The 16186-nt window shown below is 41.9% G+C and overlaps 1 pseudogene; it reads left to right on the forward strand.

Moving 5' to 3' along the window:
* LOC127617548 (acyl-coenzyme A oxidase-like protein) overlaps nt 1-16186 on the forward strand; it is a 71852-nt pseudogene that overhangs the window by 39076 nt on the left and 16590 nt on the right.

The raw sequence follows: 16186 nt of genomic DNA on the forward strand, positions 1-16186 counted from the left end.
CACTTAAAGACAATAAGCTGATCTTTCATCATCATAGTGAGATTTTAGAGGATGCCATTCTTGACCACGTGTCTGGAAAAAGTTTGAACTGCAGAAAAATGCATCCCTTATGTTTGTGTCACTGTTTCTGTGGCCTCTGAGACAGAGGTCCAAAGTAACTCTTTCTCACAGAATGGAGGGCCAACACTATAAACAACAGGTAAACAAATAAGAAAAGTACATTTTTAAACTGTATTTTCTAAAGAAAATCTGAGTGGTGCTTGCTTGTGCAAAAGTCTCCGACATGTTGTTAGGGTGTTCTAGGTGGTTGCTTACCACACCAGGTCAAAAGAGCCCACCTCCAAATATTTATGATATTCTGGTCTCTAGATATGGCTCAAGTCCATATTTGAATGCAAGTCTATGGGATTTTTAATCTGTTTTATTGTCATTTAGAAACATATAGCACACTGTCCTCAATAAGTCACATGATTTCATGGCTGACATGTAAAATGTTAGGCCAAGCTCAAGCTTTAATGGTCTTAAACAAGTCATTGGCCAGGGAATTAACATGAACTGAAAACTAGATAAAGTAAGTTTTTCCCTTTGATTTCTTTAAATGCTTAAGCCTTGTGGGTAAACTTGTGGACAACTTTTTACAGAAAGAAGAGTCAATGTAGTTTCACTCAATGTTGATGGCACCAAATATTCTCTATAGGGTTCAAATCTGGACTCTGACCATGCCAAAGCATGAGCCTGATGGACTTGTTCTCAAGCCACTTGTTGATGGTATTTGCAGTGTGGGCATGAGCATTGTCTTGTTATAAAATAACATCTGATCATTCCTCGAGGGAAGCAAGCTGTGGCAGGGCGGAGGGCGGGGGCCGGGTCGTGATTACGCACACCCGGCCCCTAATCAGGCTAATTAAGCCTCGAGAGGGATAAAGGCTGACCAAAGACGACAGTACGACAGAGAGAGAGATTCTTTTTTGTCTTTTTGGTTCAGTTTATAATTAAAATATAATTTATATCGTCAAGCCGGTTCACCTCGTCCTTTACCTTTAACCCCTTTACACTGGTCCAGAAATCCGGGAAGGAGGAGGGATGTGCCGTAGTGGAGTACTCAGCGCTACCATTCACCCCAAAGGAGCAGTCGCTGCCATCTGCCTGGGAGCGGAGGAACAGTCGCCGACTGCGAGGGGAGGAGGGGCTCCCAACCAACCGCCTGGAGTGGTTACCTGGGGCGGGGGAGACCCTTACCGTCCACAAAAACACGGCGGGGCGCTCCGTCCGAGAAGGATTGGAAAGCGGTCAGAGTGCCAGAGAATTCGTAGCTAAGCTGCTCATGGAGGTACTTGGACTAGATGAACTTCCTGTTCTGGACCGAGCGCACCGAGCTCTACGCTCCCGACCGGAGGACAGTGACCCGCCACGACAGTTCATCGCTCGAGTGCATCATGGTCATATCATGGAAAACATCATGCGCAAAGTGTCATCACAAAGAAAGTTAACTTTTAACGGTCGATCCATCCAGATCTTCAGAGACTACCCTTCGGCCGTGGTCAAACAGCGAGCAGCCTTTGCCAGAGTACGACAGATCCTTCGGGATAAACCCGGTGTGAAGTTTGGCATTCTTTATCCTGCGAAGCTGCGGGTGACATACAGCAAGGGAGAGAAACTTTTCACAGATGCGAACGAAGCATGGAAATTTGCAATCGAACAGTTTGGGGCAGTAAAGTGGAGGTTAAATAAGATCTCGAGAAGAATTCCTGTTGTTTTGTTGGACGTTTCTTTTATTTAGCGGACTAGATGCTGGACCTTTGTGAAGTCTTTGATGGTAATATACGGAAGTGGGCTTTTCTTTTCTATGTTTTATTTTTTAGTTTACGCTTTTCTTGCCTTCAACTTCACGGAAAGTTGTGCTGTACATTTGTTCCTGTAACAGCTAAACATGTTCTGTTATTTAATGTTTTGTTGGGAGGGTGGGTCGGTGCTAGAGGTTTCCATGGTAACAACTTCCAGTGTGTAGGTAATTGGTCGGAGCAGATTAGGATGTCTGTTATAATCACTGTCTATGTCTAATAATCTAAATGCAAAAGGGGCTTCACTAAATTTTTCAACTTGGAATGTTAAAGGGCTGAATGAACCAGTTAAGAGGGGGAAAATACTATCTCATTTAAAATCACTGTCTCCGGATATTATGTTCCTGCAAGAGACTCATTTGAAACGCTCTGCCCACGTTAGACTGAGGTGGAAGTGGATTGGACAAATATATCATTCAAATTTCTCGGCCAAATCTAGAGGCACAGCTATCCATAGCTATCTATATAATATAGAAGTATTTTCTGTGCCATTGACATTAGTCAATGTTTACGGACCAAACTTTTTAAAAAACTGTTTGACCTAATTCCTGGTATTTCAGATACAAATCTCATAATTGGGGTGATTTTAATTGTGTCCTAGTCCCGTATTTGGACAAATCCTCCTCCACAAAAATACTTAGTTCCAATTCCAGTAAATTTTTGAATGCATATTGTGGCAGCGGGGGCGTGGTCAAGCGCCGTTCGAGAGAAAAGCGGTAAGGGCGCTTACACCTGAGCTAATTTATGTCTAACACCTGTGTCTAATTTCAGTAAGCATGGGGAGAGTGGCATAAAAGAGCAGCAGCGACAGAGCCTCGGGAAGAGAGAGAATGACAAGGGAACCCAGTGTTCCCACGAAAGACAGCATTGTGTACCCTGTAGAAAGAATAAAAACCCTGTTACCTGAAGAAGTTTTCCTGTGTTTTCCCTCTCTCAGAGCAAGAGCGTTCCACACTGGTACCGAAACCCGGGACGAAATATATATATATATATTTATTTATTTTTTGTTATTTTTCCGCTCTGTTCGTTCCCGAGACGATGGAAGGTGATCGCCCCGTAGAGTCCTCCCAGTTGGCATTACCTGCATTATCCCCCCTGCATTACATCAGAGCCACCAACAATCCCTGCTTGAGCTCCGGCAGGACCAGGATCGCCGATTCTTTGCGATCATGCAGGCTCAAGCAGAGGACCGACATGCGATCCGAGTCTTCTGAGCCAGGAGGCGCCCGCTACAGCCGACCCGGACCCCGTGCCTTGTTGCCCCGCCCAGCGTTACAAAAGATGGGGGAGGCAGACGATCCGGAAGCGTTCCTGGATCTCTTCCGCCGAGATCTGGGGCTGGCCGCACGATCAATGGGCAGCTCGCCTCATTCCTCTTCTGTCCGGGGAAGCCCAGCTAGCGGCGCAATAACTGCCGGCGGCGAACCTCCTGGCCTATGCGGATCTGAAGAGAGCCATCCTGCAACGGGTTGGTCGGAGCCCGGAGGAGAATCGCCAGCTCTTCCGAAGCATGAGGCTAGAGACTTCCGACCGCCCGTTTGCCTTCGCTCAACGGCTCCGGGACGCCTGCCGGAGGTGGCTGCTAGTGGGGGACCGCGACGTCGAGGGAATCATCGACCAGGTGGTGCTGGAGCAGTTTGGCCAACGCTTGCCTAGGAGAATGGCAGAGTGGGTCCAGTGCCACCGCCCGGCGTCGCTGGAGGCAGCCGTCCGGCTTACGGAGGACCACATGGCGGAGATCCCGAGGGCGGAGGAGCTCTCTCTCTCTCCCTCTCTTCCCCCTTCCCCTGTATGTTCCCCTGTTCCCTCCCCTTCCTTTCTGCCTCCCCGTTCTGTTTTCTCTCCAGGTCCCGTTCCTGCCCCACGTGGGCGGGAGGCCCCGAGACCAGCTTCCCGGCCGTGGGAAGCAACACACTCCCTTCCCCAACCTTCAGCCACTCTCCCCTCAGGTGGGAGCCCGCCGCCGCAGGTACAGGCGTAGCGCCTGGGCGGCCTGCTGGAGATCGCGGAGACCCGAGCCACTTCCGGGATCAGTGTCCGCTGATGGAGGTGGGGCGGTGGTGCTGGGTCCCCGATATCCAGCAGACTGCCCCGATCGGGCTGGAGCGTGCCGGTTTCGGTAAGGATCAAGGGGGTACTTACCAAGCATTGCTGGATACAGGGTGTAATCAGACCACCATCCACCAACGCTTGGTTCAACCCGGGCTTTGGGCACAGCTAAGCTGGTGAGGGTGAGGTGTGTGCATGGGGATGTTCACAAGTATCCTATGGTGACCTTGCTGCTAAAATTCGGGGAAAAACATAGCTTGGAGGCGGCGGTTAGTTCCGCCTCACTCATCCGCTGATTTTGGGGACTGATTGGCGGGCTTTAAGAAAATATTAAGGGAATTTGTGCGGATGGGTCCTGCACTAAAATAGGGAGGTGTCGCGATGTGCGATGCGTTGGCAGGGGAGGCGGGCGGGGCCGTCCTCGACGGCTTCCAGTCAGAATGACGAGGGAAGGGGCGAGGTTATCGCCCCTCCTCTCAGGGAATTCCCGGAGGGGGACTTCCCTTTGGAGCAGTCGTGGGGCGAAACCCTCAAGCACGCCTTTGACCAAGTGAGCGTAATTGATGGTCAAAAACTCCGGCCGGGCATCGCCATTTCATACCCTTATTTTTCCATTATAAATGACCGGTTATATAGAGTGACGCAGGACACTCAAACAAAAGAGAATGTGTCACAATTGTTGATTCCACGGAGCCGCCGGGAAATGGTTTTCCAGGTGGCTCATTATAATCCCATGGCAGGTCACCTAGGGGAAAGGAAAACTTCTTCAGGTAACATGGTTTTTATTCTTTCTACAGGGTACACAATGCTGTCTTTCGTGGGAACACTGGGTTCCCTTGTCATTCTCTCTCTTCCCGAGGCTCTGTCGCTGCTGCTCTTTTATGCCGCTCTCCCCATGCTTACTGAAATTAGACACAGGTGTTAGACATAATTTAGCTCAGGTGTAAGCGCCCTTACCGCTTTTCTCTCCCGGACGGGCGCTTGACCACGCCCCCGCTGCCACACATATATAAGCAATTCTAATATGTTTGATGTGTGGAGAATTCTCTATCCGACGGACAGGGAATACTCTTTTCATTCTCAAGTCCATAATGTCTACACCCGAATAGATTATTTTATTCTGGATGGTAAACTTTTGCCCCAGGTCTGTACGGCTAAATATCCTAATATTGTTATCTCCGATCATAGTCCAGTGACTTTTTCTATTAAAATAGATAATATGGAGAAACCACAAAGAAATTGGAGGCTTAATTCTCATTTACTTACAAATAAAGTCTTTATCAATGACTTGAAACAGGAGATAAACTCCTTTTTCGAGTTCAATGACAAACCTGACATGTCTATAGTGGTGATATGGGACACATTTAAAGCATACATTAGGGGTTGTATTATCTCCTATCAAGCATCTCAAAGAAAAAGAAGTAGAGCGGGATTAGAGGTATTGGAAATTAAAATTCGAGAATTAGATATTGAAAATGTTAAACATCCATGTATTGAAAAATATAAAGAAATTTGTGCACTTAAATACAAATTGAATCAAATTCTCTCTTCTAAAATTTCAAAATCCTTTCTGAATGTAAAGCAAAAATACTTTGAATTCGGTGATAAACCTCAGAAATTTTTAGCTCAACAACTACGTAATATAATATCTGAACGTACAAAATTAGACACAGGAGAAATTCTCACTTCCTCTAGGGATATAAATAGTAGGTTCCCTTTATGAGGCACTACACTCATCTTAAGGAAGTATAGATCCAACAGAATCTTCCCTCATTAAATCAAGAACAAGTTGACGAGTTAGGTGCAGAAATTACTATTAAAGAAATATCAGATACTGTAAAATCTTTAAAAGGATTGTCCACAGATGTTCCATTAATGCAAGGCATTGTCTTATTTAGTTTAAAGTGCTTCATAGGCTTCATTATTCCAAGTGTAAACTGAACAAAATATTCCCAGAAGTGTCTCCATTATGTGACAAATGTCAAATTTTAGATGCCAAATGTCTCATTGCTATGTAATTTGTCCAAAATTACAAAGTTTCTGGAAGAAGATTTTCCAGGTTTTTTCAGATACATTGGACATACGATTTGAACTAGATCCTATATTAATTATATTTGGAGTCTCTGAAGAGTTTTTGAGACTTACACTGGTACAACAACATTTTGTTTCATATGGTTTAATTTCTGCTAAAAAAAACTTATTCTTTTGTTTTGGAAGAAAAAGGAAGTTCCAACGATTAAACTATGGCTGACAGAGTTGACTGGTACACTACATTTAGAAAGAATTAGGTGTGCTCTAAAAAACAAGATTTTGTTATTTGAAAAAATTTGGTCACCTTTTATTTCTTTTCTGCAAGCTAGTGATTAATGTTTACTATGCCTTCATGACATGCTTTTACCACTGGGTAGCACCTTTGGGTTGAGTTTTTGGGTGGGGTTGGATTATTTATTTTTATTTATTTTTGTTCATACATATTTGTTAGGATGTAATTTGTATTTGTTTGTATATAAAAGGTGTAGTTACAAATGATCATCTGCTTAAATATCAAATAAAAACATTTAAACATAAAATTTAACGCAGAGTGACAGTGAGAGAGAGAGAGAGAGAGAGAGAGAGGAGAGAGATGAAAAAAAAAATAAAACTCGCCAGTTCTCCGATACGCCACAGCTTGTTCCTCGGCCACTCCTCCACCCCCTATCGGATGACAGCCGCGCCTCTCCAGGCGGATCAGAGGCAGTCCTCCAGCCCCTGGCGGACGGAACGCCCCGCCGCGCTCTCGGGAAACAGAAGGGGTCTCCCCCGCCCCTGGCAGCAGTTCTCCAGCTCCAGGCGGTCGCCAGTGAGCCCCTCCCCGCTCGCGGTCGGTGGTCTTAAACCCCGCTGCGTTTCAGCGGCCGGTAGGCGACTCCTGCGCCCCTGGCAGCGGCCCTGACCGCTCCAGGCGGTCGGTTAGGAGCCCCTTCTCCCCTCGCAGTAGGCGGCCATAGTCCTCTTTCAGGCGGCTTGGCTCCTCGTCCCCCGGCATATGGCCGCGGCTGATCCGTTGGGGTGGACGGTAGTGGCAAGAACTCTACTACGCCGTATCCCTCCTCCTTCCCGGGCTTCGGCACCAGTGTAAAGGGATCAATAGAAAGGAGGCGGCGAGAACCGGCTTTTCAATATAAATAATAGTTTAATGATAAACTCAAAAGACAACATAAACACACACATGACGGACATGTCCATAAACGATCTCTCTCTCTCTCTCTCCCGCACGATCCTCTGCAGTCGACCTTTAACCCTCACGGAGGCATAATTAGCCTAATACGGGACCGGGTGTGTAGGATCACGACCCGGCCCCGCCCTCCGCTCTGCCACATCTACATATTCAGATCTGTTTATTTCAGGATATTGTAGACAACCATGAAAAATATATGACTAATACAGGGCAGTAAATAATAACCAATGCATTGTATTATTGTAGCTCTTATGACTCGTGTCTTCTCATTGCATTAACACACCTGTGACCAGCAGATGTCCTTAGCGTACAGTGTTTCGTGTGCTTTGAAACTGTGACTCATTTTACGAAGCAATTGGTTCAATTGATTCAAAGTCTGCCATCACTGACTAAGACTTGACTTGACTTGACTTAGACCTTGACTAAGACTTGATTTGACTTCAGGTCTCCAGATTTTAAAAATGACTTAGAAGCCATTGGCTCCTTAACTGAAACATTAAGGAGCCAAATGGCTGTTTTTAGTCACCAAATCATATCATTGCTCGATTTAGATTGTTGTTCAGAAACAAGTTAGAAAGCAGAAGGAAGACAGCTGATAACACATTAATCTGAGGTTTAATAAACAGTATATATAGTTGAGAAGATCCGTAAGTTTGCATTCCCCTTTTGTCTTATCAATGTTCACACCCCTTTCATAATTTATGCAAATAAGAGATAAATTTAGCACTGCTCTTTAGAAGCTACAGTACAGATATTTACATAAAGTATAGTATGTATACAGTAGTGTGTTGCCTTCTTGAGCATTAGTGAATGTTTGCACCTTGTGAAATAGTTGTGTATGAGTCCCTCAATTGTGTATATATATATATATATATTATTTATTTCACATCAATGTGATCAGCCTGCATGGACAAACATTTGGCTAAATTTTTATGTAGATTCACCAGGCACGCAGAAGATATGAGACATTTTCTTCTTATTTCGATTTTGTAAAGTTATTGCGTCGCCATGGCAACACCGTTCGATATATCAAAAATGATTTAGCTTTTTAGCATCGTCGATGTCTTGGCATGGTGTCGCCCACATTTGGTACCTGTAACATGAAATCCCTGGGAGGAGTATTTAGAATTCCAGAGCATGCATTTTTCAAACAATCCAAAACTTCCTGTTGGGCAGAGCTTATGACTGTCAGCGTGAAGGTTGTCTGGCTTGATGAGATCTATATGTGTACAAATTTGGTGACTGTAGCTTAAAAGGGATGTGCTACAGAGCCCCCAAACATGCCCATGTTCTAGGTGGTGCTAGAGTGCCCCCCTGCATGTCCCCCCCATCAACTTTGCCAAGCCCTAATGGCCAACAACTCTGATGTGTGCAAACTTTCAAGAGTTTTCACGCATGTTATTTACCCCAAAAGTACCAAAAACCTTGAAAAGCGGAATAATAATTAGAAGAACAATCTTTGGTGGCGTAGTGGTCTAACGCACATAACTGGTAATCAGAAGGTCACTGGTTCGATCCCCACAGCCACCACCATTGTGTCTTTGAGTAAGGCACTTAACTCCAGGTTGCTCCGGGGGGATTGTCCCTGTAATAAGTGCACTGTAAGTCGCTTTGGATAAAAGGGTCTGCCAAATGCATAAATGTAAATGCAATAGGTCCTCACACTTTCAGTGCTTGGGCCCTAATAAACTATGGAACCAATAAGAACAAAACACATGAAACATGGTGGGAACAGGTAATCACATGACAAGATGCATGATCAGACAAGAAAGTAAACTAAATTCAAAATAAAAGACATGAAAACAATACATGAACAAAAACACACATAGACATGACAACAGGACATTTTATTCCAATATTAAGCTATAGTTCATGGAAATGAACATGAACAGCATCAAATTAATTCAGACAATTATATAAATAATTTTACTATGTACATTTATGCATTTGGCAGACGCTTTTATCCAAAGCAACTTATAGTGCACTTATTACAGGGACAATCCCCCCGGAGCAACCTGGAGTTAAGTGCCTTGCTCAAGGACACAATGGTGGTGGCTGTGGGGATCAAACCAGCAACCTTCTGATTACCTGATTACCAGTTATGTGCTTTAGACCACTACACCACCACCACTCCATGTGGCACCACCACCACTGCATATACTATGTATATGTTTATCATATTTACTTATTCTGTCCCCAAGCAATTTTTAGTTGAAGCTAACATTTCACAAATGGTTACACTACAAGCTATTAACCATAGGTCCTAACTATATCTATATCTATATATATATACACAGTATATATCTATCAGTATTAAACAGCATTGGAAAAGATTCACCAATGTGTAAATAAATGTAACTGCACCGGTGGTAAATAAATGAATCAAAAACAGTGTTGAACAGCAGCATTTAACGAAATACTCTGCAACAAATAAGATGATGTGAAATAATGCGTTGAGTCTTCAGCATGAAACTCAAAAGAATCAACCTTTAACAGTGTTCATATAAATAAATCCTCCAAACAAACCAGGAGAGGACGGTTTAGAAGAGCCAGTTCACTAAAATGAATCAGACTTTCTAAAGATTGTTAAAGAGTGGTTTAGGAGAACACATTTGATCAGGGTCTTCTTCTTCAATAGTGTGCACATAAACACGTGCTCACATGGGTGAGTACGTCAGGAAAATGTTCACATTTTGGGACATTTTGCGAACAGAATTTTAGTTTCCAGGACATGCGGCAAAAACTGGGACGATCCTGGGAAATCCTGGACAGGTCACATCTCAACACAAGTGCTCTTTACAGCACACGCATATGAAAGCAGCTGACTTTAAGTCACAGCGCACGTATCCAATTTATTCAGTAGCCTACTTGTTCTACCGGTCCTGTTGAAAGCACCAAAGACTTTTACACTTAGACTGTCATGTTTGCACAACGCTAGGATAAATTGCATTTAATATGGGCGTTTGGAAGCACGTTTAGGCTTATTTAAATTCAGACCTTCTCAATAGTCCTTGACCTCGCTGGTCGGTCGCACATGCATGAGTGTCTGTGTTGAGTGGCTGTCAGTCAAACACTGTGCTTTGTTTATTAGCAACACATTTTTTAAATCAGGGTAACGAGTAACAAGAGGGTCTGTTTCAGAGTAAAAAGTATTTGTTTGGCTAAAAAATGTAGCCAAGTAAAAGTTGCAAGTAAGAACCAATTTTGAAAAAATCTACTTATGTACATTTATGAAGTATTTGTACTTAGTTACTTTACACCAATGCAAATCCCATTGTTTAAAGAGCACCTATTATGGTTTTTCAAATATTACCTTTCATGTAGTGTGTGTTATATAGCTGTTTGTGAATGTAAAAAAGTCAATTTGTCGTCAAAGTGCACGACAAATGAAGTTATTGACTCCCAAAAGAAAGAACCGATTCTGAACACCTGAAACGAGTCAATAGTTATTCCAGACTTACTTCCTGTACTAACCTATGTAATTTGGTAACAAAAAAACCCTCCTCTGGTCTTCATTAGCTACTCGCAAACAGCTTTGACCCGCCCTCAAACACTACACTAAGCGGTAGACCAATCACAACAGACTGGGACATCTGACCAATCAGAGCAGAGTATGCTCTCTTAAAGGCGGAGTTTAGAATGAATGCTTTAGAATGGATCATTGAACGAGTCGTTTTTGACACTGGGTAAAAAAGGTGATGCTGCAATTTAAATGATGAGCAAATTAAAGTGTTTTTTGACCTTGATGCATGTAAATCTATTGTATGAGACCTTTAAAACAAAATTAGGCACGTTTTAAAAACCATAATAGGTACTCTTTAACTATGGTTACTGAAGGAAAAAAATCATAGTTCATTTATTGCGAGGGAACACAACACCGTTTCAGAAAAAAACATTTCCTCCCTGTCCTCAAAGGGACTCCGTACACTTTTGTCATATAGAAAAAAGTAGCGTTTACATTCTGCATAAGATCTCCATTTGTGTTCCACAGAAGAAAAAATCATACAGATTTGGAACAAAACAGTGGAGAGGAAATGATGACAGGACCCTTAAAAGTTCTTTGTGGTATATCATTACGGTAAAGGACTGTAGCAGTCAGTCATTGTGGCTTACGACTGGTAATACACTAACTTTCAGTTGCCCAGCTATTGCCCAGCTATGACACAGCATCAAACACGTTTCTGTGCAGTATCAGGATGAGCGCCGCAGTCATATGAGTGTCAGATTAGTGGAGCAGAACCGAACTGATCTGAGATCTGCTGACATATCCTCTGGAGAGCAGCAACCATGAATAAATCTCAGATATTGAGCTTGTTCCAGGCAGGTCATGAGGTGTGCTGTCACACAGGTCCTGTGATTGAGAGACAAAGCACACCAGTGAGGAACAGGAAAACCTCACTTCCACCTGTTTCTTGAAACTTCTGTTGCTGTTTTTGGTGTTGAGGAGCATGATAATGACATGCACATCATCAGACCTTCACACATTTTGACATCAGACTGTGTAGTTAGCCTCTATAACCTCAAAAAAAAAAAAAAGAAATAATAATAATAATTTGGTTTTCAGTGAAAATATCTAAACATCTTTAAAGCAAGAAAAATGACCTGATAAGCAAAATTGCATTAGATATTAAAACTTGTTTTTGAATGTATCTTGAATAAAGTTTTTTTTTTTTTACCCCACCGGCAAATACTTTTTTCTTTATTTAAACATTAATTATTTACATTTAGTGAGAATCATGCTGAAAAACAAAAAAAATTAAACTTGGAGGTGGGTTATTTAATTATGCAAATTAATCTTGTTTTCCAGTAAAATAATTTATAACATCCTTAAAACAAGACACAAGAAAATTGCATACAGTAGTCAGACTTGTTCATCATGAATCAAGTTTTTGGGCAATTTCTTTTCTTCGTGTTTTAAACATTAATCTAAAAAAATTTAGCGATTATTATGCTTAAAAACAAGAAAATGGAGACTAAATAAATATATTGAGAATTGCAGATGGGCTCTTTTGACTTGGGCTGCAAAAATAATCTTCTTAATCCCTAAATCTGTCTTGTTTTCCAGTAAAAGTATCTAAAACATCTTTAAACCAAGATACATTTAGAAAAGCTAAATTGCGTACAATATTTAGACTGGTTTTCAAGAATGCCTGATTTTCTTATTTTAAACATTAACTACATTTTGTGAGGATTATATCTAAATCAAGAAACAGGCAACATGATCACAGTAAATCGACATATACAGGTGCTGGTCATATCATCAAAACGTTGATTTATTTCAGTAATTCCATTCAAAAAGTGAAACTTGGATATTATATTCATTCATTACACACAGACTGATATATTTCAAGTGTTCATTCCTTTTAATTGATGATTATAACTGACAACTAATGAAAAACCCCAAAATCAGTATCTTAGAAAATGTGAATATTGTGAAAAGGTTCAATATTGAAGACACGGGGTGCCACACTCTAATCAGCTAATTAACTCAAAACACCTGCAAAGGCCTTTAAATGGTCTCTCAGTCTAGTTCTGTAGAGCTACACAATCATGGGGAAGACTGCTGACTTGACAGCTGTCCAAAAGATGACCATTGACACCTTGCACAAGGAGGGCAAGACACAAAAGGTCATTGCTAAAGAGGCTGTCTGTTCACAGAGCTCTGTGTCCAAGCACATTAATAGAGAGGCAAAGGGTAAAAAGTGTACAAGCAATGGGGATAACCGCACGCTGGAGAGGATTGTGAAACAAAACCTATTCAAAAATGTGGGGGAGATTCACAAAGAGTGGACTGCAGCTGGAGTAAGTGCTTCAAGACCACCACGCACAGACGTATGCAAGACATGGGTTTCAGCTGTCGCATTCCTTGTGTCAAGCCACTCTTGAACAAGACACAGCGTCAGAACACAAAAAGGACTGGACTGCTGCTGAGTGGTCCAAAGTTATGTTCTCTGATGAAAGTACATTTTGCATTTCCTTTGGAAATCAAGGTCCCAGAGTCTGGAGGAAGAGAGGAGAGGCACAGAATCCACGTTGCTTGAAGTCCAGTGTAAAGTTTCCACAGTCAGTGATGGTTTGGGGAGCCATGTCATCTGCTGGTGTTGGTCCACTGTGTTTTCTGAGGTCCAAGGTCAACGCATTTTTTATGGAGATGCAGATTTCATTTTCCAACAGGACTTGGCACCTGCACACAGTGCCAAAGCTACCAGTACCTGGTTTAAGGACCATGGTATCCCTGTTCTTAATTGGCCAGCAAACTCGCCTGACCTTAACCCAATAGAAAATCTATGGGGTATTGTGAAGAGGAAGATGCGATACGCCAGACCCAACAATGCAGAAGAGCTGAAGGCCACTATCAGAGCAACCTGGGCTCTCATAACACCCGAGCAGTGCCACAGACTGATCGACTCCATGCCGCGCCGCATTGCTGCAGTAATTCAGGCAAAAGGAGCCCCAACTAAGTATTGAGTGCTGTACATGCTCATACTTTTCATTTTCATACTTTTCAGTTGGCCAACATTTCTAAAAATCCTTTTTTTGTATTGGTCTTAAGTAATATTCAAATTTTCAAAGATACTGAATTTGGGATTTTCATTAGTTGTCAGTTTTAATCATCACAATTAAATGAAATAAACATTTGAAATATATCAGTCTGTGTGTAATGAATGAATATAATATCCAAGTTTCACTTTTTGAATGGAATTACTGAAATAAATCAACTTTTTGATGATATTCTAATTATATGACCAGCACCTGTAACTTCCGAAAGTTCATGCATTCAGAAATCAACTCTACACAGTGCTCACATATCCCTCTAGCACTATTAAAATGGGTTCTGGTCCTGTGGAAACTAGGAAGTAATTACGTTCACATAAATAATGGTGATTGATTTGGAGATTAGATTTTTACTCCACCGGTGGTTAGGTTCAGGGTTAAGGTTTGGGTTAGGGAGTAAATACATTTTGCATTCCTGTTGACTGTAGCCATAATTTACATAATTGTACATAAATATACATAATTAAAAAAAATAAATAAAAAAAACTCAGTATTTGGCAGGGATTCGACATTCTGAAAGCACCGGCCGATTTCAGCAGAAAAACATTCGACCTGCTGTCTCCGAATTCACCATGAGATCAGTCTGAAACTGGAGACTAAATTAAAAAGAAACTTCAACTTAAAGCTTTTAATAATTACTATTGAATCCTCCTTGAGATTGTGCATGATAGGCACAGTTTCAGTTCCCAAAGCTGTGACTCAAGCAATGCCATGCCCATCTAAGGCAAACTCTTTTGCTGTGGACTGATAAGAAACGTATTGGCTCCATGATAAGCCATCGATTCTCTTGTTTGCATATGAGGAACAGATCACAACACAATAAAGAAGAGAGAATGATTGTACTCCACAACCATTTCTGTATGTTTATATTGACTTGATCCACCATAAATCAGATTCAAAAGGACACAGCTGATTAAAAATGATCTAATGGATACCTTGGGGTGCAGTTAGTTACACTTGGAGGTCAAATGCCTTATTATTTCTCTTAATGTCCATGCTTTTGAGCTGATTGCTCTGCACGCTCTGTTTTTTCCTGTCCGTCTCTTTGATGTAGCTGGGTGGTTTGGTTGCTGCCTCACCTCTGAGGAGGAGAGATATTAGCTTGTACCGCTGCTGTTTTTCCATCCCCTTCATCTTCTCTACGACATCCTGTGCTCACTGAAGATGCTTACATGTCAATAACCCTTGAGCTTCTGTAGGGTCTTTCAGATATGGAAAATATATAACACACGTGCCCTGAAGGGTCAGCAAGTATCTTTCCATTTACATTTTGAGACACAAATGCATTGTGCTGAATTGTCTCAGCTTCAGATGGAATGCCCCATGGACCGTCTAAAAGCAGATTGCACATTGCAATGGCAAAAATGGTCTCAAAACAAGAAGCCCCTATCTGATTGACTTTAAACGTTTTTACCAGTCCGTCAAGGGAACAAAGTCATGTTTCCAGGCTGCTACAATGAGCACTTTGATGAAGAACTATTTTCTGGCACTTATTATCACGTAAACAATATATCTTTGATCACACCTCTGTATTTCAGATTTAACCAACCCAAATAACCTGCATTTAATGCGTCTTTTGTAGGTCAAATCGACCAAAATGGGTTTCTCAGTAGTAGATCAGAATGACTGATGGCTGACATTAAGCCTATAAGTAGACCAATATTTTGGTTTTACCAGTGAATCTGAGACGATATTTTTTTTTTTTCAGGAATAGTACAAATAAAAAAAAAGGATATTAGCTATTGGCAATAACCAATAATTGTCAATATATACATATATATTTATAACTATTACTCTGTGTTCCTCTGTGGTCAGCACTGGAGGATTATACAGTTAGAACGGCTTTATTCTACACTATAACAGCGGCCACTGTACTATAATCGTGGGGATTTGCTATATCTCAATCTTTCGTCATTGAAAATATTTATCCATATGTTTATCCTCACTTCAATATTTTGTTATTTTGATTAGATAATGAAGTGTTCTATATATACAGTATATAGAGGTGGACAGGCCTTCTGGAGAACCGGGACTTTTCCCGCTGGGCCAGCCTCAAATCGGGGCTGTGATATGCCAATTTGGGCCGAGATATGGCACGAGGGGGACCTACACAATATTAGGCAGGTGGTTTTAATGTTGTGGCTGATTGGTGTGTGTGTGTGTGTGTGTGTGTGTGTGTGTGTGTGTGTGTGTGTGTGTGTGTGTGTGTGTGTGTGTGTGTGTGTGTGTGTGCGTGTATATATGCCCCATTTCCAGCAGCCATCACTCCAACACGTTATCCTTGAGTAATCATGCTCAATTTCTAATTTGGTACTAGACAGTTGAAAGCTATTTGGTTTGTTAAATGAAGCTTAACATTGTCTTTGTGTTTGTTTTGGAGTTGCCACAGAATGCATTAGACTGGAATGTCTTAAGGTCGATATTATGTCAAAAATGGCAACAACAAGAAAACGAAACCGTTTTCTCTCGTCAGTCAATTGTTTTTTGAGGAATGAAGGCTATACAATGCTTGAAATTGCCAAAA

The sequence above is a fragment of the Xyrauchen texanus genome, chromosome 24, assembly GCF_025860055.1.
Source record: "Xyrauchen texanus isolate HMW12.3.18 chromosome 24, RBS_HiC_50CHRs, whole genome shotgun sequence".
Taxonomy (NCBI): domain Eukaryota; kingdom Metazoa; phylum Chordata; class Actinopteri; order Cypriniformes; family Catostomidae; genus Xyrauchen; species Xyrauchen texanus.